General features: G+C 40.2%; 1 non-coding gene and 1 pseudogene across 1 annotated transcript; both read left to right on the top strand.

The window, feature by feature from the left end:
- Positions 1 to 24211, top strand: part of LOC103302421 (PDZ and LIM domain protein 1-like) — a 125235-nt pseudogene that overhangs the window by 50415 nt on the left and 50609 nt on the right.
- On the top strand, positions 18297 to 18403 carry LOC114228981 (U6 spliceosomal RNA). The gene has a single exon (XR_003615083.2). It is a non-coding gene; the product is annotated as a U6 spliceosomal RNA (small nuclear RNA).

Genomic DNA, 24211 nt, shown 5'->3' with positions numbered 1-24211 from the left:
AAGGAAGTGTAAATATTTTTCGATCTCTCTTGATGAAACTACTGATGTCACATCACATGCTCAGTTGGCCATTATTGGCCGATATTCTGATGGTCTCACAATGAGAGAAGAGTTGATAAAGTTAGTATCAGTGTCAACAAGTAAATCAGGAAGCGAAATATGTAAGGTTGTTATACAAACATTTAGTGACTTAAGCATTGATATCTCTAAAGTTGTGTCAGTTAGGACAGATGGGGCACCAAATATGGTGGGGGGAAAAAGTCAGATTTGTCAAATTGTTTACAGAAGCTATTGGACATTTGATTGTGCCTTTTCATTGTATTATCCATCAGGAGGCTTTATGTGCCAAGGCAGGATTCACCGACTTAAACGACTTAAGGTCAGTTGTTACAAAAATAGTTAATTTAATAGTTGCTCGCCCCCTTCACAAGCGAGAATTTTCGGCACTTTTACTGGAGGTTGATTCCACCTACAGTGGACTGCTGATGTACAATAATGTAAGATGGCTGAGCCGAGGCAAAGTTCTTGAGTGCTTTGTGGAGTGCTTTGAAGAAATTAAGGTATTTCTTGACAATAAGGATCTGGGAAACTTTCCTCAGCTTAATGATGATAAGTGGGTCAACACCCTGATGTTTTTTACAGATCTCTCTGTTCATATTAATGAACTAAACTTAAAGTTACAAGGTTTTGGCAAAAGAATTGACGTTATGTTTGGATACATAAAAGCTTTTGAAAGTAAAGTTAAAATTTTTAAGTGAGATGTAGAAACTAAAACTTAGAAGTATTTTCCTCGAGTAACAAAGTATTTTGAGAAGGCCAGTGCAGCTGTACAAAATGAAATGGAACTCTTGCATATGAAGTACCAGCATGTTTTAGACTCGTTACTTGACCAGTTTAGTGATAGATTTAGTCAATTTAGAAGTCTAGAACAGACCATGAAAATAATTAAGTATCCTGATGTAGTAGTCTACAGTAGTTTGGAATTAAATGGTTTCCAATGGATGCAAATTGATGATTTGGAGATGCAACTTGCAGAATTTCAAGACAGTATCTGGGCTCAGGTGTTTGTCGACTTGAGGTCAAAGCTTGAGAATCTGGAAAGGTGCCACTTGGAGAATCAAGAGGAGTGCCACTACGAACAGGAAATTTGAAGTGCCTGGAACCGACTACCAGACACTTTTAGCACCCCGAAAAATATAGCAATGGCTTTACTCACAATTTTTCCCTCTACATACTTTTGTGAGGCCTTATTCTCAGCGTTAAATAATATCAAAACCAACAAAAGAAACAGATTGACAGATGAAGTTAGTAATGCTTGCTTGGTACCTGAAGTGTACAAAATACCAACCTTCAATTGAAGATTTAACCAATGAAATTCAGCAACAAAAAAGTCACTTATAGGCAGGTTAGTTAAAGAATTCCCCCTCCCCCTCACTTATCTTAGGTCACGGCACCCCACACAAGCTAAATAATATCAAGACCAACAAAAGAAACCGTCTGACGGATGAACAAAGAAGTTACTAAGCAGGTAAGTTAAATATTTAGTTTTTGGTTTATTAAATACCATTATATATAACAATTATACATTTATGTTATTTAAACTATAAATATCGCAAGATAATGTTTTTTCCTCAAAGTGACACACTACCCGCGTTATGCTCAGTTTTTTGGCGAAGTTTGACACACCAAGCTCAAAAGGTTGCTCATCACTGAACTAGAGGCTTGGTGTGAGAAGTTTGTCTATGGGGGTTTCCCTCAGCCCAGCCTGCACCCTCTCCAACCCGGGACCCCTCTGGGGATGTCCGACTGCCAGTTTAGGCCCGATCTTGGAGATTGGGCATAAACTGGCAGTCGGACATCCCTCTCATAATCCTGGACTGATGGCTCCTAATCCCTCACCTGCCTGCCTGCCTGGTCACCTCTAACTGCCCCCTCTGCTGGCATGGTCGCCCCACACAGCCTGCTTGTTCAGTCGTTTGGTTGTCCCTCAATAAACCCCTTGCCCGCCTTGTCACCCCATGCAGCCTGCTTTTTTAGTCATTTGGTCGTCCCTCACTAGACCCCCTGCTAGCCTGGTCGTAAGCAGCCATCTTGTGAGGGTGTGAGGGTTAGTTTGCATATTACTTCTTTATTCTACAGGATAGGTCCTTATTTATTGCCATTTTAATTCTGTATGTCTAGTATTTTCTCTCTATTTCTTCTCATTATAGCAGTCCCTTAGCATTTTTTGTAATGCTGGCTTAGTTATGATAAACTCCTTTAGCCTTTTTTTGTCTGGCAAAGCTTTTTATTTTAACACTTTGCACTCACTTGCTTTTTTCTCGATTCCTTTATTCTACTCGGGATTTAATTTTTTAAATACCCCAGATTTTACAAAGCGCGGCAGTAGAATAAAAAAACTGGAGTTTCTTTTCATACAAACTTATTTATTTGGATTTTTTTATATTTCAAATTATTGATACATTCAAAGAGTATAAAAAGAGCTGCTACTGATGCTAACCATGTCGAGTCACACTCAACATCCGAGTGCAAAATGTTAAAAGATAGCCTTGCTGGGTATCGTAATCTTGGTTTCAGATCCTTGCTTTCCAGTACCTGGAGTACTTCATGCCATTCCCTTCTGGCCTGTAGAGTTTCTGATGAGAAATCAGGTGTCAGCCTTATGGGAGCTCCTTCGTAGGTAACTATTTGTTTTTCTCTTGCTGCCTTTAAGATTCTCTCAATTGTCTTTACTTTTTGTCATTTTAATGATGACGTGTCTGGGTATGGGCCTGTTTGGGTTCTTCTTGCTTAGGGCTCTCTGTGTCTCCTGAACTTGTGTGACTTTTTCCTTCACAGGTTAGGGAAGTTTCCTGCCATTATTTCTTCAAACCTGTTTTCTATCCCTTTCTACCTTTCTTACTCTTCTGGCACACTTGCTATGCAAATATTGTTACGTTTCATGTTTCCTTAGTCTGTCCTCCTGTTTTTTAATTGCTTTTTCTTTTTGGTTCTCTGATTTAGTGATGTTTTCCAACCATGTCTTTTAATTCACTGATCTGATCCTCAGCTTTCCCTAATCTATGTATTCCTTCTAATGTGTTCTTTATTTGTACTGTCATTCTTTATTTCTGTCTTCATAGTTACTATATATTTTTCTCATGCTATTGAGCATCTTTACCATCATTATTCTAAACTCTATATCAGATAAATTTCTTATCTCCATTTCATTTATCTCTTCTGGAGAGTTCTCTAGTTCTTTCATTTGGAGGTTGTTTTTTTATATCCTCATTTTGGGTGCCTATTTGGGTTTGTGACTATGTATAAAGTAGATCTGCTACACCTCTCAGTCTTTAGTGTAGGACAGTGTCAAAGGCTGTTTCTGACTAATTAGATCAGGCAAAGATTCAAAGCCTCCAGGGACTGCCTCCGTTTGCAGAGTGGATTTAGTCTTAAATAGCCCTCATCAATTATCCACAGGTGTGACCAGAATTTTTCCTAACAGGGTAGGGTGATTGCTTCTGCCTGGAGGCTAATGGTTATTCTCAGTCTCTAATGGGCCTCAGAAACTCCACACCATTGTGCAAGGTGTTTTCTAATAAGGTGGATCAGCTCTCTTCCACCCAGACAAAACTGCTTAGATAGCAATTGTCTGTGTGAGAAAGATGCCCTCTGCAGCATGAGGGAATGACTCAGCTCAGGAAACTAGAGTGGCTGCCTTCTGGGCTCTAACTCTAGAGCCCCCAACCCTGGCTTCTGCTCCCACAGTTCCAGTTCACTCTGCCCTTCCTCTGCCAGAGCCCAAGGTGAGTGGCTGCACAGGGAATTTTGTTCATTGGCCCTTTAAGAGGATGTCTATATTTCCAAGCATCTCTCCTTGGCAGACAGCAACCCCACTTTTTTCACAGCCAGATGTTATGTGGGTATCCTTCTCAGTTGTGGTGCTCTCTGCTGCAGAGGGCCCAGGTTGGGGATTAGAGCCCCAGAGTTCTCTGTGACAACTCCCCACAGCTGAGATATCTCTCCAGAACTTCAGCTGCTATCTGTGGGAGCCTGGCCAGCCCTTTCTCATCTCCACCCCTCCTACCACTCTCTATGCAGTCTCCATTTTCCATCCTCAGTCATCAGGGTTCTCCCCAGTGAGTCCTCTGTTGATTACTCAGGAAGTTTTTCTGCATTTTATTTGTAATTCCAGTTTGGTCCTGGGAGAGTGTCTGTGCAGCATCCACTTACTCCGCCACCATTTTTAATCTTCCTCAGCTACACTTTTAAAGGGACCCAAAATCTCATGTGCAGGCATTCACCCTGGGCTCTGGCAGAGGGATGGTGGCTTGGAGAGTGCCAGAGTCATAGAGGGAGAGATTGAATTGTGTGGCTTCAAGGAGAGGGCTAGAGGGACATTTGCCAATATCCCTGTGTTACATCCCTCTCCTGCAACACCCATGAATCAGGCAAAGATTTTTTGGATAGAGGACTTTTCCACATGACATTAACCCAAGGAACTACATTAGCCCCACCCTGATAGCTTCCAGAGAGGCCCTGCTCTACCCAATTTGTACATAGCTTTAAGCTCTGCCAGCGGCACCCAGCCTGGGTGCACATTGCAGTCTTTCTTAAAAACTCTATAGGAATTATGGGCAAAATCAGGGGATGAAAAAGACACACAGGGAGAGACTAAGTTGTATGTCTTTAGGGAAAGAGCCATTTTTCTTATGTGCTCCACATGTGGATTGTTCTTGTATTGGACCCTCCTCCAGCATGGCATTAGCCCAGGGAGCTGGACTACCTCCATTCTGTTGACTCCCTAAGACCTTGCTTTACCCAACTTGCACATGGCAGTGGGCTCTGCCAGTGGCAGCCAGCCTGGGTCCACAGTAAGCCTTCCTTGAAAAACTCATGAGGAATTCTGGGCAAGTTTGAGGGGCAGAGACTGAGTTGTGTGGCTTTGGGGTAAAGGTAGTATTCATGAATGCCTGAGAGGCACCACTGTTCCTGTGAGCCCTTTCTCCACATGCCAAATTTTAATTTTTTTTAATCTGATGATCTCTACTGGCCTTACTTGAATGACTCCCTGAGATCCTGCCCCACTGCAAAGGTCCTCAGAACTCAATCAGGTGGCAGCTGGCTTAGGTGTACCTTGAGACTTTTGCAAAGTGGCCTCAGACCCATTACTGGCTTCAACAGGAGGGCACACATAACCCACACAAGGAACATTTTGGAGCAGCCAGTTCAAATGATCAGGGAGACTGTGCCACTGGGCCCCACAGAAAACCTACCATATAAGGCCACCCTACAAAGATTGAATGACAGAGCAGATCTACCTAATACAAACACAGAGAAGCAAACAAAATTGGGTGAAAAAGAAACACGACCTAGATGAAAGGAGAAATCTCCAGAAAAATAACTAAATAAAATGGAGGTGAGTAATCTATCAGATAGAGTTCAAAACAATGGTTATAAGAAACTCAATGAGAACTTCAACAGCATAAAAAAAATATTAGAAACCATCAAAAAGAACCAGACAGAAATGCAAACTACAATAACTAAAATGAGTAATACAGTAAAAGGAATAAATAGCAAATTAGATGAAGCAGAAGATTGAATCACTGATTTGGAAAACAAGGTAGCAGACAACACTTAATTACAGCATCAAAAACAAACAAACAAACAAACAAAAACATGGCTAGCATTCCATCATAAGATTACAATAATAAGAAGAGAGAGAACAAGAGATTGAGAATTTAAATGAATAAGTAATAACTGAAAATATTGCTAACCTGGTGAAGGAAAAACACATGTAAGTCCAGAAAGCACAGAGAGTTTCAAACAGGATGAACCCAAAGAAGCATACACCAAGACACATCATAATTAAAATGCCAAAGGTTAAAGACAAAGAGAGAACTTAAAAGCAGTAAGAGAAATACAGTTAGCTACCTACAAGGGAACTCACGTAAGTCTATCAGCTGACTTCTCAGAAGAGATTGGCAGAAATTATTGCAAGTGATGAAAAGCAGGGTACTATAACCAAGACTACTGCACCCATAAAGACTATCATTTAAAATGGAGGGAAAGCTAGAGCTTCCCAAACAACAACAAAAAGAGTTCATTATCACCCTAACTGGTTTGGCTCAGTAGATAGAGCATTGGCCGGTAGACTGAAAGGTCCCAGGTTTGATTCCGGTCAAGGGCATGTACCTTGGCTGCAGTCACATCCCCAGTAGGAGGTGTGCAGGAGGCAGCTGATCGATGTTTCTCTCTCATCAATGTTTCTAACTCTCTATTCCTCTTCCTTCCTCTCTGTAAAAAATCAATAAAATACATTTAAAAAAAAAAAAGAGTTCATTATCACCAAACCAGTATTACAAGAAATGTTAAAGAAAGAAAAAATACATTAATATGAATAATACAATGACAATAACTACATAGCTATCAAGAATCACTTTAAATGTAAATGGATTAAATGCTCCAATCAAAAGACATAGGTAGATGAATGGCTAAGAAGACAAGATATATATATATATATATATATATATATATATATATATATATATATATATTCTGTCTATAAGAGATGTACTTCAGATAGAAGACACACACAGACTTAAATGAAGGGGTGGAAAAATATATTTCATGTAAATGAAAAGGGGAAAAAAGCTGGGTTAGAATTACTTATATCAGACAAAATAGACTTTAAAACAAAAGTTATAATAAAAGACAAAGAAGGAAATAAAATAATGATAAAAGAATCAATCCAATAAGAGGAGTAACCATTGTAAACATTTATGCGCTCAACATAGAAGCACCTACATATATAAAACAAATATTGATGGACAAAAAGGGAGAGATTGACAGTAATAAGGTCATAAAAGAGAATTTTAAGACTCCATTGACATTAATGGATAGATTTTCCAGGCAGAAAATTAACAAGGAAACAGCAGCCTTAAATGACACACTATACCATGTAGGGAGTGGTTATAGGGTTAAGCCTCGGACTGACCTGCTGGCAAAGTCACAAACAAGTCCCAGCTTGGAGGGCACAGTCCTCTAAGCATAATTAAGCTTGATCTTGTGACTGCTCCCTAGATCTTTCCTGGGTAGCTAATGGGCTGTGGGAGGTGCAGCAAGTGCTGCCAAAACAAGTGAAACTTACAAGAACATTGTAAATTACCTTGTTTACCTCCGACTATAAAATAAACCATCACCTTGCAGTCTGGATCTGTTCTGTGGCCTCAGCCAGGCACAGAAGATCCACCTAGACCCAGCTTATTATCTTGTCTGTCTTTGTCTTCATCCTTCACCAGCCCTCCCTCAGGCTCACCAAACCCTTGGCTGTGCTGGCGTGGCACAATACCAGATGGATTGAATTGATATTTTCAAAGCATTTCAACCCAAAGCAGCAGAATATACATTCTTTTCAAATGCACATAGCACATTTTTCAGGATTGACCATGTTAGGCCACAAAACAAGTCTCAATAAAGTTAGAAGAATTACAATCCTATCATACATCTTCTCTAGTTTCAGTGGTATGAAACTAGAAATCAATTACAAGAAAAAAAACACACACAAATACATGGAGCTAAGTAGCATGTTACTAAACAATATATAGGATAACAAGAAAATCAAGGAAAAAAATCAAAATATATCTGAGAAAAATGAAAACATAAAAACCAAATATATATGGAATATAACAAAATAATTCCTAAGAGGGAAATCCATAGCATTACAGTCCTAACTCAAGAAACAAGAAAAATATCAAATAAATAATCTAACCTTACACCTAAAGGAACTAGAAAAATAAACAAACAAAAAACAAAGCCCGAAGAGAATAGAAGGAAAAAATATAAAGGGGATAAGAGTGGAAATAAACAAAATAGACTCTAAAACATCAATACAAAAAAAAATCAATGAAACTAATAGCAGATTTTTTTAATAAGATAAACAAGCTTGATAAACTTTATGTATATAAACTAGAGGCCCGATGCACAAAATTCATGCAAGAGTAGGCCTTCCTTCCCCCAGCTGCTGGCACTGACTTCCCTCTGGCATCTGAGAGCCAGGCTTCCCTCACAGCCCCAGCTTTGTCCGGAAGGACATCCAGTCTAATTAGCATATTATGCTTTTATTATTATAGATATTTATTAATTTCAGAGAGGATGGGAGAGGGAGAGAGATATAGAAACATCAATGATGAGAGTGAATCATTGATTGGCTGCTACTTGCATGCATTCTACTGGGGTTCAAGCCTGCAACTCAGGCATGTGCCCTGACCAGGAATCCAACCATGATCTCCTGGTTTACAGGTTGACACTCAACCACTAAGCCACACCAGCAGGGCAAGATTGATACACTTTTAAACAAACTTATCAAGAAAAAAAGTCAGGGAATCCAAATAAATAAATCAGAAACAATAAAGGAGACGTGAGAACTAAAATCACAGAAATACAAAAGATGATGAAAAAATACTATGAACAACTATATACCAACAAATTGAATAATCTGGAAGAAATGCATAAATTCCTAGAAATGTATAATCTTCCCAGACAGAATCAAGAAGTAAGAAATCTTAACAGGCTGATTACAAACAATGAAATTAAAGCAGTGATTAAAAACATTCCCAACAAATAGAAATCCTGGACTGAATGACATCACAGGTGAATTTTACCATACCTTCAAAGCAGAATTAACACCTATTCTTCTCAAACTATTCCAAAAAATTCTCAAGGATGGAAGATTTCCAAGCTCATTTTATGAGGCCAGAATTGTCCTGAATCCAAAACCAGATGAGGTCATTACCAAAAAGAAAATTATAAGCCAATACCCATGATGAACATAGTTGCAAAATCCTCACCAAAATATTAGCAAACCAAATTGAGCAATACATTAAAAATATCATACACCAGAATGAAGATGGATGCATTCCTAGAATGCAAGATTGGTTCATTATCCACAAATCAATTAACGTGATACACCACATGAACAAAATGAAGGATAAAAATTTTATGATCATATCAGGAGATGCAGAAAAAGCATTTGACAAAATCTAGCACCCATGTATGTTAAAAACTCTCAGCAATGTGGGAATAGAGGGAAAGTACCTCAACATAATAAAGGCCATATATGACAAACCAATGGCTAATATTGTACTCAATGTAAGAAAGCTAAAAGCATTTTCCTTACAATCAGAAATAAGACAGGCATGTTTAATTTCACCACTCTTATTCAACATAGTATGGAAGTCCTACTCACAGCAATTAGACAAGAAATAAAGGGCATACAAATTGGAAAGGAAGAAGTAAAACTGTTATTATTTATAGACTAGAGGCCCGGTGCACGAAATGTGCACAAGGGTAAGGGGTATCCCTCAGCCCAGCCTGCACCCTCTCCAATCTGGGACCCCTCAAGGGATGTCTGACTGCCCATTTAGGCCCGATCAGGATCATCCCTCTCACAATCCAGGACTGCTGGCTCCCAACTGCTCACCTGCCTGCCTTCCTGATTGCCCCTAACCACTTCTGCCTGCCAGCCTGATCACCCCCTAACCACTCCCCTGACAGCCTGATTGCCCCTAACTGCCCTCCCCTGCTGGCCTGATCGCCCCCAACTGCCCTTCCTTGCAGGCCTGGTCCCTCCCAACTGTCCTTCCCTGCTGGCCATCTTGTGGCAGCCATCTTGTGTCCACATGGAGGCAGCCATCTTTGACCACATGGGAGCAGCCATCTTGTGTGTTGGAGTGATGGTCAATTTGCATATTACTCTTTTATTAGATAGGATAGAGGCCTGGTGCATGGATGGGGCCAGCTGGTTTGCCCTGAAGGGTGTCCCAGATCAGGGTTGGGGTTCCCTTGGGGCATAGGGCAGCCTGAGCGAGGGGCCTGTGGTGGTTTGCAGGCTGGCCACACCCACCAGCGACCCAAGGGAAGGCCCTGGTATCTGGGATTTATTTATCTTCTATCATTGAAACTTTGTAGCATTGAGTGGAAGCCTAAGCCCACCAGGGTGTGTGGAAAGCTTGGCTTCCTCCATTGCCGGAGAAACCCAAGCCTCCTGCTCTCTCCGTGGCCACAGCCATTTTGGTTGGGTTAATTTGCATACTCACTCCTGATTGGCTGGTGGGCATGGCTTGTGGGTGTAGCAAAGTGATGGTTAATTTGCATATTACTCTTTTATTAGATAGGATGACATGATGCTAAATATAGAGAACTCTAAAGATTCCACCAAAATACTACTATAACTGATAAATTCAGCGAAGTAGCAAGATACAAAATAAATATTCAGAAATTATTTACATTTTTATATACCCTTAGTAAACTATTAGAAAGAAAAACTAAAATACAATCCAATTTGCAATTGCATCAGAAAAATACCTAAGAATAACTTAAACCAAGGAGGTAGAATACCTATGCTCAAAAAATTATAAGACATTGAAGAAAGGAAATGAAGAAGATACCAATAAATGGAAGCATATACCATGTTCACAGATAGAAAGAATTAACTTTATTAAAATGTCCATACTACCCAAAGCAATCTATCTATAGATTTAATTCAATTTCAAACAAAATACCAATGTCATTTTTCACAGAACTAGAAGAAATGATCCAAAAATGTATATGGAACCACAAAAGACCGCGAATAACCACAGCAATCTTGAGAGAGAAGAACAAGTCAAAGGGATCATGCTCTTTGATATCAAACTATACTATAAAACTATAGTAGTCAAAATAGCAATGGTACTGGTATAAAAACAGATACATAGATCAATGGGACAGAATAGAGAACCCAGAAATAATTACACATTTATATGGTTAATTAATGTATGACAAAGGAAGCAAGAACATATAATGGGTTAAAGAGAGTCTATTCAATAAATGGTATTGGGACAACTGGACAGATAGTTACATTTAAAAAAAAATAAAACTAGACCACCCTCTTACACCATATAAAAGAATAAACTCAAAATGGATTAAAGACTTAAATGTAAGACTTGAAACCAAGAAATTCCTAAAAGAAAACATAAGCAGTAAAATCTCTGACATTTCTCATAACAATATTTTTTTCTGATATATATCCTTGGGCAAAGAAAACAAACAAGCAAAAATAAACAAATGGGACTACATCAAACCAAAAACTTTTTTTTTTTTTTTTTTGCATAGCAAAGGAAACCACCAACAACAAAAAATCCCTGAATGGGAAAACATATTCACCAAAGACACATCTTATAAGGAGTTAATATCCAAAATTTATTTTAAAAAATTATACAACTGAACACCAAAAAACCCCCACAAAACCCAAAAAATCCAATAAAAAAAATGGGCAAAGGACCTGAATAAACACTTCTCCAAAGAGGACATACAGATGGTTATTAGGCATATGAAAAAATGTTCAAGGTCACTAATCATCAGAGAAATGCAAATATAAACCACAATATCACCTCATATCTGACAGAATCACTATCATCAATAAACCAACAAATAAGTTTAAGAGAGGATGTGGAGAAAAGGGAACCCTAATGCCCTGTTGGTAGGAATGCAGATTGGTTCAGCCACTGTGGAAAGCAGTATGGAGTTACCTCAAAAAATTAAAAAATGGAACTGCCTCATGACCTAGCAATTTCACTTCTGGAAATATATCTGGAGAAACCCCAAACAATGATTCGAAAGAATATATTCACCACTATGTTCATTGGAGTGTTATTTAAAACAGCCAAGATATGGAAGAAACACAAGTGCCAAGAATAGACAAGTGGTTATAAAAGTAGTGGTACATATACAGTATATAGTGGAATATTACTTGGCCATAAAAACAAATGAAATCTTTTCATTTGCAACAGCATGGATAGACCAAGAGTATATTATGCTAAGTGAAATAAGGCAGAATAAGACAAATACCATATGATTTCACTTATACGTGGAATCTAAAGAACAAAATAAATGAATAAACAAACAAAAACAGACTCATAGATACAGAGAACAAATTAATGGTTGTCAGAGATGAATGGGTTGAGGTACTGGGTAAAAAGATGAATGAATTATAAAGTACAAATAGGTATGTAGAGAGTGCCTGGGAAAGGCCTGTGAGCTGATTGTCATCTGAATCCAGTGGTGCCCAGCAGAGCCATGCCCTGGAAACATATCTTGCCAGAGGCAGGTGTGTTGTCAGCCTGACCTTCAGCTCAGGTGCCAAGGGGTGGGTTTCATTATCTAAATCCAGCCAAGCACCAGGAACAAACATGATTGTCCTGGCCCACCCAGAAGTGACGATTACAAAGAAGCCACAAGAATGCACATAATATCCTTTATCTTGGGCTTTAGTAAAACTTCCTGGTATTTTGCTGTAAAAAAATAGACACACTGTATTGGCTCTGGGTCACTGTCTCTCCATCAGAGGACAGCTGTCCCACCCGGCCCCAGCTTTTTCCTTTTATCTCTGTGTCTGTCTCTTTCTTTCATTTTCTCAATCCCCAGCTGCTCCTACTCAGGAACCAGACCGTTCTCGAACCGCGCTGGACACAGAAAAGAGAGAAATATTTATATAGGTAATTATAAAAGAGTCACAGGGATGTGAAATACAGCATAGGGAACATAGTCTAGAATATTGTAATAGCTACATATGGTGCCATTTGGGTACTACTTGAAATATTGGGAGGGGGGAGGACAATTTTGTAAAGTATATCATTGTCTAACCACTATGCTGTATGCCTGAAATAGCCTATTTAATAAAGAGGAAATATGCAAATTGACCATCACACTGTCACAAAGATGGCAGTGCCCATAGCCACAAGATGGCAGCACCCAGTCCCCTCAGTCCCGCCAGAGTCCCACAGTCCTTTTAGCCCAGCCAGGGGGGGTGGCAGGCACATGATGTGGCCGGATCCGTCTTTAGCCCCCCAGCTGCCCAGGGCCAGCCTGAGGCACAGGCAAGCCTTGGATGGAGGCTGTCTGAGGCTCAGGTAACCAGGACCGGCCGAGGCTTGCACTGCCGGCAGTGGCAGCAGCAGAGGTGTGATGGGGGCATCGCCTTCCCCTGATCGCCGGGTCGCCTCCCACCCCTGAGGGCTCCCAGACTGAGAGAGGGGGCAGGCTGGGCTGAGGGGCCCCCTTTCCAGTGCATGAATTTTCATGCACCAGGCCTCTAGTGTATATATGAAGAAATCAGCAAAATCCAGCACCCACTAATAATAAATACTCTAAGCAATCTACAAACATAAGGAAACTTCCTCAGTCTGATCAAAGCATCTATGAGAAAACCTGGAGCTAACAACACATTTAATGAAAAGACTGAACATTTTCTAAGACTGGGAACAGGTAGGATGTCTGCTGTCTTCACTTGAGTTCAACATTGCCAAAAAAGAAAGAAAAGAAGGAATAAAGGAAAGAAGAAATGAAGGAAGGAAGGAAGGAAGGAAGGAAGGAAGGAAGGAAGGAAGGAAGGAAGGAAGGAAGGAAGGAAGGAAGGAAGATTGAAAAGGAAGTAGTAAAACTGTCCTTAAACAGCACCATTTACAATGTCATCAAAAACATGAAATACCCAGTGATAAATTCAACAAAATGTTGTACAATCTGGTCACTAAAAACTACAAAACCTTTCTGAAAGAATTATCTAAACAAATGAAGAGATACATTGTTTATAGATTGGAAGATTCAATATATATTTAAAATTTTTAATTGTGGTAAAATACACATAACATAAAATTTACCATTGTAACCATTTCTAGGTGTACAGTTCAGTGGTGCATACACAATGTGCAACTGTAATGCCCAGTGTTCAGAATCCCCAAAAACCCCCCAGGAAGGAGCCAAGACCCGCTGTAACTGCAAGAGAACCTTTATTCGTGCTAGCACGAGCTCTCATCTCCAGCGCTCACCGGGGACAAAGAGACTCTCTCTCGCCACCACAAAGGCTTTAAAGGGGGTCTCAAGCAGTGGGCAGGGAGAGTGTTTATGACCCCCATGATTGGTCAGGGGTAGGGTGAGGGGTCCAGTTACACAAAGACTTTAAAGGGGGTCTCAAGTAGTGGGCAGGGAGAGTGTTTATGACCCCCATGATTGGTCAGGGGTAGGGTGAGGGGTCCAGTTACACAAAGACTTTAAAGGGGGTCTCAAGCAGTGGGCAGGGAGAGTGTTTATGACCCCCATGATTGGTCAGGGGTAGGGTGAGGGGTCCAGTTACACAAAGACTTTAAAGGGGGTCTCAAGCAGTGGGCAGGGAGAGTGTTTATGACCCCCATGATTGGTCAGGGGTAGGGTGAGGGGTCCAGTTACACAAAGACTTTAAAGGGGGTCTCAAGTAGTGGGCAGGGAGAGTGTTTATGACCCCCATGATTGGTCAGGGGTAGGGTGAGGGGTCCAGTTACACAGGGGCACACTGGGCAGCTTGCCTAAAGTGGACTGAGTCTATCTCTCTACATTCCTATTGGCAGGTACATGCAACTGTTACATTCTTGCAGTCTACAGGGAGGGGCAGCACAGTAATTTGGCTCTATCACAACCAATCTTCAGAACACTTTTCATCTTGCAAAACTGAAACTCTATACCCATTAAACAGTAACCCCTCATACTGTCTCCATCAGCCTCTGGTAAGCAACATTCTATATTCTCTTTCTAGATACTTCATGTAAGTGAAATCATACAGTATTTGTCTTTTTGTGACTGGCTTATTTCACTTAACAGAAAATCCTCAAGGTTATCTATGTTGTATCATGCACCAGAACTGCCTGATTTAGTGCATTTCTAGTAAGTTCTCAGTTGATGCTTTTGCTGCTGGTTTGTGGATCACACTAGTTTAATTAATTTAATTCTGGCAAACACCTCTGAGGGAGATACTATTATTTTCCCCATTTTAAACACAAGGAAACTGAGACAAAGACTGAATAATGTGGGTTCACCCTCCTCTTTCCCCAAAGGAAGTGGTAAGGCTGGATTTGAACTAAGGCAGTCTGACACTAGTTTTGGATTTTAAATGCTACAGCACACACTGTCCTATATAATTAATTCCCCAAAGAAATCTTATATTTAAGACAGCATCCTGGCAGACTTATTGCCATCTACTACAGTTTTGAAGATATTATCCCCAGAAGGCAGCAAACATTTCAGAGTCAGTGAAGTAAGCTATGGACAAAATCTCTGTTAGAAAAGGAACTGTCATTGTGATGTCTTTCAAATTAAGTTAGAAACTAAAAAAGGTAGAAGTTAACATAATAGGTGGTTAAACCTTATAAACCTTCCAATCTTTCTGGAATTTTAAGGTTTAATCCTAAATGTGGATTACTGTTTGCACTGAATTGAAAAGCTTTTTAAATCTATTTACAGTTTTCTCTTCTGGCTTCCTGCTAGGCTGAGCAGGTCAAAACGTGTTACATAAACTCAACAGAAAACATTTCCAAGTTAAGTTTAGTTACTATGGAGTCTACAATTTCAGGCATAGTGGACAGACAGAACATATCCCAGATGTAATGACTGTGATTTTTAACCTAAATGATATCTGATATGCTCTAAATGTCTATAGTCCCTTTTAAAGCTAACGTAAAGGCAACATTAATCCATAGTGGAGTCAGTTAAAAAAAAAAAAAGAGAGAGAAAAACATATATTCCTATTTAAACAGAATTCTTGGACTGGAACCCGGATTCATTGTCCGCTGGAGTCAAAGAATGAGTCCACGGACAGAAGATGGTATAGAAAAGGTGGAAATTTATTAAAGAACAAGTACAGACTCCCACGTAGGGAGAGGGAAGAGTCCCACAGAACAGACTCCCACAAGGGGAGGGGGAAAAGGTACCACTGAGTTCCTTTTCCTATGATTTATAAAGGCTTCAGATCCTGGTGCCTTGCTATCCCCTCTAATTGGTCACTATTCCCTTAAACTGGTTACTATAGTAACTCCTGGGCTCAAAGGTTGAACCTCACCTGAGACATGTGAGGTTCTCCTCCCTCCCGGCCCCCTTCCTTATTGTTTTCCTATTCCCTTTGGGCTTTCTTCTTCTTCTGGAGGAAGGGCTTCCTTCCCTTTATTTTGTAAATATAGACATTTTGCTGTTCCCACCTCCTTCATTCTATGGAAATATACCTGTTGCAGCTTTTCAGCTCCCCTAGTCTATGGAAATATACTAGTACCTTCTGTTGCTCTGCAGCCCTGTGCTTCCTCCATGGTCCCCTTAAATTTCCAAAATTTCTCAAATTTCCTAAAACCTGTCTTTTTCACTCCCCAAAAATTCCTGTTTCACTATCAGAGTGTCTGAAGTTAGACGGATCTTCAGAAAATCCTCTACAAGTCTGCTTTCTCCAACATCTTGTCAAAGGAAAGAACAACCTGTGAAGGGATCAATGTATGTACACGCATGATATAAATATGTCTCTGTTAGTTTGTAACTATTTCACAGCATCAGCAACAGGTGACACAAGAACTGGAAAATCATCACTGCATCTCTATCCATTTCTCTATGTCAAAAGGTTAAGGAAACTCCCCTACTTGTGTTGTTCAGTGTCTAGTAAGTGGTGGTCAAGAAACTACTCTTTCAACCTAATTTAAGTCCCTTTAGGTGTTAGTTTCATTGTACTGATGAAGCATCCATCTTGTATGAAAATTGCTGTTTGAAATTTTAACCCTGCTATTTGGCTTCTGTAAATTAAACCTTCCCCAGACAAGGTTATCAGTGCTGGTGCCAGGCCAGGCCTCTGGCTGAGGTCTCAAGGCCCCAGTACATATGGGCTCTTTAAGAACTTGCAAAAGAGGCCAGAAACACCCCATATTTGGGAGACAAAGAAGGTAAAATCATATAAATAGGGAGAATTCCTGCATGTTGGGGCCCAGAATTTGAGAGACATTTTCCTCTGGACCCGCGCGTAATAAATGTAACTCCGTCTCTCTGGTATTGCTTTGTTCTTCTTCGGCTTTCTGTAACACTGACATTCTTTGTTGTGGTTGTTGTTGTTTTGGTGGGAGGCTGTCCCCTGTATTGTAAGATGTTCAGCAGCACCCCTGGTCTTGCCTCTACATGAGAGGAGCAGCTGCTCCCAAGCCCAACTTGAGATCATGAGAAAAATCAAGACATTGCAAGTGTCCCCTAGGCTGGATAAGAGCACCCTCAGTTGTGAGAACCACTGATTTAAATCTCTGCCACAAGGGCAAGGCCATGCTTTACAGATCTTGGAAACAATCATTAAGTAATTAATAATTAATTAATCCCTTGGGTGTTTTTGTTTTTGTTTCCCTTTAGAGTGTTAACATAAAAACATTAAAACCTGTAAAGAATTTTTGTGAGTTTATTTGAGCCAAACTGTCGACAACTGCTGGGAAGCAGAATCTCAATGGATTGGGATAATGCTCCTGAGAATGGAGGTTTTTCACCTTGTTTTATACATTACAATCAAAGGAGGAGATGTAAGTGGGTTACATGAAATCCACTGGTGATAGATTAGGGAGGCGGGAGAAAGCAAAGGGAGGGGGGAACCCCTGGGATTGGATAAAAGGTAAAATGATAGACACATAGTTCTTTTACTGAGGTGGGTACAGGATAGTTAATAGTGAACAATTAACAGGACAACAATAACAATGAAGGAATTTATGGTTGCATCCTGTCACCCATGTGCATTTGGTTGTGCCCCTGGGGTCCAGAAAAGGGAAGTTACAAGTTACTCTGACATTTCATATGTTATCTTAGATGCAAAAAGACAATATGTTATCTTAGATGCAAAAAGACAATAGGCTCAGTTAAGGTAAAGATTGACCTTTGTCAGGGAAGATATGGGCCTACAGGAAAGCCCTTTTCTGGAACCAGACATCTGACCAGTGAGTTTCCCCCAGGGGACCAGTCCACATTCAGGCCTGCCTTTAGGGTTAGACAAAGTAGCTGAGCACTACTTAGGCAAATAGTTTGCCTCAGTTCAGGACTTTCCCTGGGTGGAAGTCAAAATTTGGACTGACTAGTGTGTGAATGTGAGTGTGAGAGCCTGCATGAAGCGAAAGCTGCCTTGTATTGTCCTGTGTCTCTGTTAATTCAGAGGGGATTACACAGTCTAACTGCAAACATGGGAAGTAGCTCCTCTAAACCTGCTGCCTTAGAATGTATGCTAAAGAATTTTAAGAAGGGCCCAGACCGCTTCCTGCAATGCAGATGTCTCTCTGCGAAATCAGGGGCCACCAGCTTATGGCCAAGGATGGGAAACATGAGAGTGTTTGTTGATGTTTTATGTCTCTTTGTTGTTTAATTTGTTTAAAGATGGGGCAAGTCCTGCTTTGGGGGAAGCCCTGTGTGTGTGGTGAGGCTGAACACATAATAGAGATTGCGGGATGTTCCAGCAGCTGCCAAGAATCCTAATTCTTGTGCTCGCTTCGGCAGCACATATACTAAAATTGGAATGATACAGAGAAGATTAGCATGGCCCCTGTGCAAGGAAGAATCCTTATTCTTGGGGATCATCCTGCTCTTTCTGTCAGGGTATTAGCCTGCCAGAAACTCTTAGCTAGTGAGATTTCTGTCTTTATGTCTGTAAAGTAGGGACTTTAATTTGCTCTTCCCTGATTTATGATTTTCTGTGCTGGGTTAAAATTTTAAGATTCTAAGGTTAATTTAAAAGTGTAAAATTTATAAAGGTTGCAACTCAGGGAGGTTTGAAACAGAGGCCAGCTAGTTTAAAGATTGCTTGTGATTAACAAACCATTATCCTCCCCACCAGAGGCAAAGTAGGAGGGGAAATGGAAAAAAAAAAAGCTCGAGGTTTCCAAGTGGCAGAATGGGAGGCTGTACTTGCTGAACTTGGCAAGGCAGAGAAATTTGCAAATCCCCGTCCAATATCACATCCATTAAATATCCAGTTGTCAGCGTTAACCAGGATGGGACCGGGACTGGAAGTGCATGGCCTGAGCCTGCTTGTGACGTCACAAACCTGCACAGGCCAGCCTAGGTGAAACTGAAGCTGGCTATGAAGCAGTCACAACTTTGCGGCTTCTGTGCCAGCTAGGAAATGGGTGGGCAGTAGGTATGTCCTCCCAGAATTTTCTCTGAGACATTCAAATATATCATATCTGTGATGTTACTAAAATATAAAAATTTAATAGCCAAATTGAAAATAATTAATTCTGTGGTCAAGACCAAATCTTTAATGTTACAATTGGTTTAAGTTTTAATAACATTTAAATTGGGAATATTTGACAGCTTTTCCTAATGTAATATTTCGAGAATTTAACTGAGAGACGGCTTTGTAACATCTCAAGGGCTCTGAGGTGACACAAAGATCTACTCTCTTCCTAAAAAAAATATTTTTGAACTAAATTAGACCAATACAATATACTTGAAATTACATAAGGAAGTAAGCTATGTAGGCTGAGTTGGGTAACAAGATTAATGCTTCCATGATAATGGGTGGTTCTTGCTTGGGGGCATATGACTCCCAGCCAGATTAGCATGTCCTTTCCTTGAACAGAAAGGGCAATTATGGTTATTGGTCAAGAAAATGCTTTAGGTAATAATTGGCTTTAAAATCTCAAAGTTGTTAAGATATAATAAATAGATGGAACTAAAATGAAGAATTTAGATAAAGCTTTTCAGTAATAATTATAAATATGTTAATTTTTATAACATATAAATATGTTATAACATATAAATATGTTTATAACATATAATCTTTAAACTAGCTGGCCTCTGTTTCAAACCTCCCTGAGTTGCAACCTTTATAAATTTTACACTTTTAAATTAACCTTAGAATCTTAAAATTTTAACCCAGCACAGAAAATCATAAATCAGGGAAGAGCAAATTAAAGTCCCTACTTTACAGACATAATTAAATATGTTAAGAAAGTCCTGTCACTCAAGAGGAGACTGACTGTGCTCTCTATTGGAGGAAGGGGCAATTCCTCTTTCTCCCTGTAAAGGCAGAGAAGCCCAAAAGAGAACAAGGGCTATGAGACCCTTGTCCTGCCTTCCCCTACCTATGTGACCCAGGGACAATCTGAAGGAATAGCCAAGATGGTGAATTACAATCCCAGCCTCCCCCTTGAGAGGAGAGTGATCTTGATAAGGCTCCAACTGCCATGAGGCCACTGTGCCATTAGAAACCAGCTTTTCTAGGCTGCAAAGGAGTTGGAGCAGTAAAACAGAGTTAAAAACTCTGCTGGAAGACCTACGTGGCTCAGCAGACTAGCTAGACTAAAAGAAGGGGGAGTGATTTGAAAGTCAGCTATGGCTATCTGGGAAAGGGAACACCTGGCTGGCCCTGGTGTGCTTCCAGCAGATGTAAGAATTCCAAACCCGTGAGCCCCAGTGGGACTCAGAACCTAAATAAGATCTTCAATATTCAGCAAAGCAAAGAAGAAGGGCCTTCTGAATTTTACCAAGACTAAAAGATCAAATGAGAAAGTAGTCTGGGCAAGACCCTGAGGACCTGTTGGGCCAAGAAATGTTATAAATTACATTTTGTCACCAAGAGTTAGCCTGACATCTCAAGAAAATGCTAACATAATGTTCACAATTGTAAATCAAGTGACCAAGGGAAGTGCTGGCCCAGAGGGCCAGCAACAGAAGCCACAACAGTAACCTTAGATGTTATCTCTAAGGAAGAATGCAGCAGTTTAAATCCAAGCAGCTAGGGCCTGCTCCCTCTTTCTCTAGCCTCATATGCCTATACATATTTTTCCAAAAGTCTTAATTAACGTAAAGGCTTTGGAGCATTGCTGGGTTAAATGATAAACATCTAAATATTTTTTCAAAAAACTGAAACATTAACTGCTAGACAAGTTTTAATTTGCCTGCTCTTAGTTTTTATTACAGAAAATCTTTTGTACTTTGTTGAAGGTATATTTTCTTGAAAGTAACAATGTGTTTAAAGTGTGTTCATAAATGTTAATATAAGAAATGCTGGCTGTTTACCTTTTGATAATTATTGAAAAATTAAGGTTTCTGAGAGTGAAGAATTCTAATACATTTTTTTTAAAAAGGTCTGTACAAGTTGCTGATGGCATGACAGAAAGAAATTAAAGTAGAAATACTTAATGGAAGGTCTAAGGCCTGGTTATGCATTTTTGAAGGACATAGAAAGAAAATTTGAAGGCTAATTTGAAAGTGTGAAATTTGTGAAGGTTGTGTATGTAATGAAAAGAAAAAAAGAAATGTTAAAAGAAAATTGATTAAATAATACAGGCCAGTAAGCCAGGACAAGCAGAACAGGGAAACTGAGATATTTAAACAGCAATTTGCAACCATCTAGAAAACTCTGTCTTCCCTAAACCAGGGACATTTAAGAGTCAATGATTTGCATTTTCCTCTCTAAACAGAGGGTAAATAGCTTATGCCAAAGTACTCAGGAAGACTGATGGGAGAAATCCAATTAGTGTCATTTGCTATCCACACCCAAGGACAAATGAAGTTAGAAAATAAGCATTATTTTAGTCAGTTCTTTTCTAGTAAAATAATTGTTATATTAATCAGGTATTTAATAAAAAGACCATCTTTTAATCATAGGAACTGAAGTTTTGCTGGCCTATGTTCCTGTCTAATACACTTTAATATTTAATTTTTTGGTAAAATCAAGTTTGACAATCCTTCAAGGGTTTGAATTTAAAAAAAACAACTTTCTCTTGATCTAGAATTGACTTTAAATCATCCCAATAGGCTCTGAAATGCCTCAAATGTTTGTTTTCTCTCTCATGAAGGAAAATTTTATACTGAAGGTACATAGGAACCTTTGTCAAATACAGTTATAACTAATGCTTATTGGTTATAATATTACTGAATGTTGGGTTTTACAGAAAGGACAACATTCAATATCATCTACAATATGATGAAATCCATAACCATGTCATTTTAAATTTCTTCTTGTCATTTGGAGATAGTTACTGTTTTGTTATAATGCATTTGGAAAATATTGCATCTTTTGAAGAGTCAATGGAAAGGACTGGCAAGGAAAATCAGAAGACCTTAAAGCAGGTCAGTGTATTTTTCTCCCTATATTATCCCTCCGAAATTTGTCAATTCTTAATGAATCATGGCAATGCATTTCTTTGCATAAATTCAATAAGACTGGTTTCCAATGGTGGTTTTATTGACCGAAAACTTTGACTGGAGTGTCATGTTTTAAAGAGTACTGTCTGGACTCTGAAGACTTGAAGCCAATAAGAGTGCCATGGAGAAAGCCTGGTATCCTGCTTGGGAGCCCTGAAAATGGATGGTGTTGGAGTGCCAGGCCCATACCCTGCCATCACTAGCGGTTTGTAAGAATGGAAGGAGAGCAACGAGGGTGCCTCTGCGTCCCTGCTGAACCCCCACACGCTCTAGGCTGCAACAAGTAGGAGGCTGCTGAGATGCACCTTGAAGCCTAGGGCGCAGGCCCGGGTGGAGCCGCTGCAGGTGAGGATTCACCTAACCCAGCAGATACTGCAGGCAGGCCTGACGGCAGGTGGATGGCTTGGCTTCCCTGCTCTACGGGGCACATTGAGACAATCATGAAATCCGGCAAAGGCGGTCAGTTACCATTCTTGTTGTGTTTATGCACACAATCAGGCCAAATTGAATGCAATAGATAAATTTGACTTAATTTGTCTCTTTAATAAACATAAGGGTGATTTTAAGGAGAAAAATTCTATTTCAATAGGAATTATTAGAACTGAAATGTTTTCTTTCCCTTCCACCAGACCATCCGTTGTAACTCTTGCTGTTCTAATTGCTCAATAATACTAAATTTTATAATACAGTTTGTCTCTGCCAGGTTACAAGCCGACCTCCTTCTGTGCCCAGGCCTCATCATCCCTCTGACAGAGAACAAGGATCTCTTGGCTCTGAAAGAAAACTTCATCCCTCCTCAGTATGGAAGTAGTCAGAGGAGCCATCAACGTCCATTTTCCCTGAAAGAATTCAGAGCCAGTATCTTTGAGGGGATGTTAGGCAGTTAGACAGACATGAGCAGAGCAAGGACGATGGGCCATCTGGAGGAGAAATAGATGGGACCCTGAGACGTGCTTCTCACCACTCCAACTGCTCTGAAGCCGGAAATGAAGAAACCTGTGTAGACTCCCTCTCCCTTCCTCTAAGAAAGCCAACAGGCTTAGAACAGCTAATAGAATCAGTAAGCCCTGAAGCCCCAGATGTTACTCCAGACCAGATTTCTGGACTGCCATTACTATCCCTTGGGTGATAAAGATGAAAAAGGACTGGAGCTGCTGAATACCCTACTCCCTAACTTTGAGTCTTCTATTGAATCACCAAGGCTGAAAATCAGTTTGAGGATCGGGGAGGGGGGGGGGGTGATGGGGAAAATAAGACATTGCGGGGGGGGGGGGGGGGGGGTGGGGGGGGGGCAGGTGGTGGCTAGCAATCTGAATCTGTGCCAGTAACCTAATGTACATTCTTGATAGCCTATAATTAAGTCACTGCCCCTTTCTCCACAATCTGGTCTTGCAAGACCGGTTTGCCTAAATACTTACATTTTACAGAGGCCATAAACATGAACAATGCACAACCCCCGAGGGGGTTATCAGCACTGGCGCCAGGCCAGGCCTTTTGGTGTGATTTCACGGCCCCCATCCCAACACACAGGGTTTTTTGCAAAGCCCGCAAAAGGTCTGGAAGTCCCATCCATATTTGGGGGACAAAGAAACCAAAGGGTATAAAGGGAGAGCTTCCTCTATATTGGTTTGCTCAAGATTTGGAGAGAAACAGTCTCCCCTGAGTCACTGTACTAGTGCATGCGAAACATCTGAAAATAAATGGATTTTTCCTGTGTCTCCAAGTACTCCTGTGTATTTTTTGGTTGCCTGGTAAATTCTGTAACACTTTTAGTTAAAGATTTAATTTCAGACCATCCTTTGTAGTTACTGTAGGTCTTTGAGTTTGCAAGACTGCTATGCAGGCCTCCTCTGAGCTTGTCAGGTTAACATGTGGCCCCTTTCGTCTACATGATAAAACAACCTCAAATCATAAGAGGTATGTTCACCTACTTGCTAGCTGTAATTTTCAGAGTTGAAAGAATTGTTTGAGGGCCAGCACACTAAATTCCTCATATTTCAGTTTAAGCTCATGAAATAATATATTTGATCCAGTTCTATAAGAGAAAGATATAAAATAATGGTTCAAAACTCTCTGCAGCGCATGGCTCAGTGGTTGAGCATTGATCTATGAACGAGGAAATTGTAGTTCAATTCCCGGTCAGGGCACATGCCTGAGTTGTGGGCTACATCCCCAGTATGGGCATGCAGGAGGCAGCCAATCAATGATTCTCTCTTATCATTGATGTTTCTATCTCTCTCCC

Source organism: Eptesicus fuscus, chromosome 8, assembly GCF_027574615.1.
Source record: "Eptesicus fuscus isolate TK198812 chromosome 8, DD_ASM_mEF_20220401, whole genome shotgun sequence".
Taxonomy (NCBI): Eukaryota; Metazoa; Chordata; class Mammalia; order Chiroptera; family Vespertilionidae; genus Eptesicus; species Eptesicus fuscus.
Note: the sequence above shows the minus strand (reverse complement) of the source record. Positions and strands in the feature narration are given on the sequence as shown.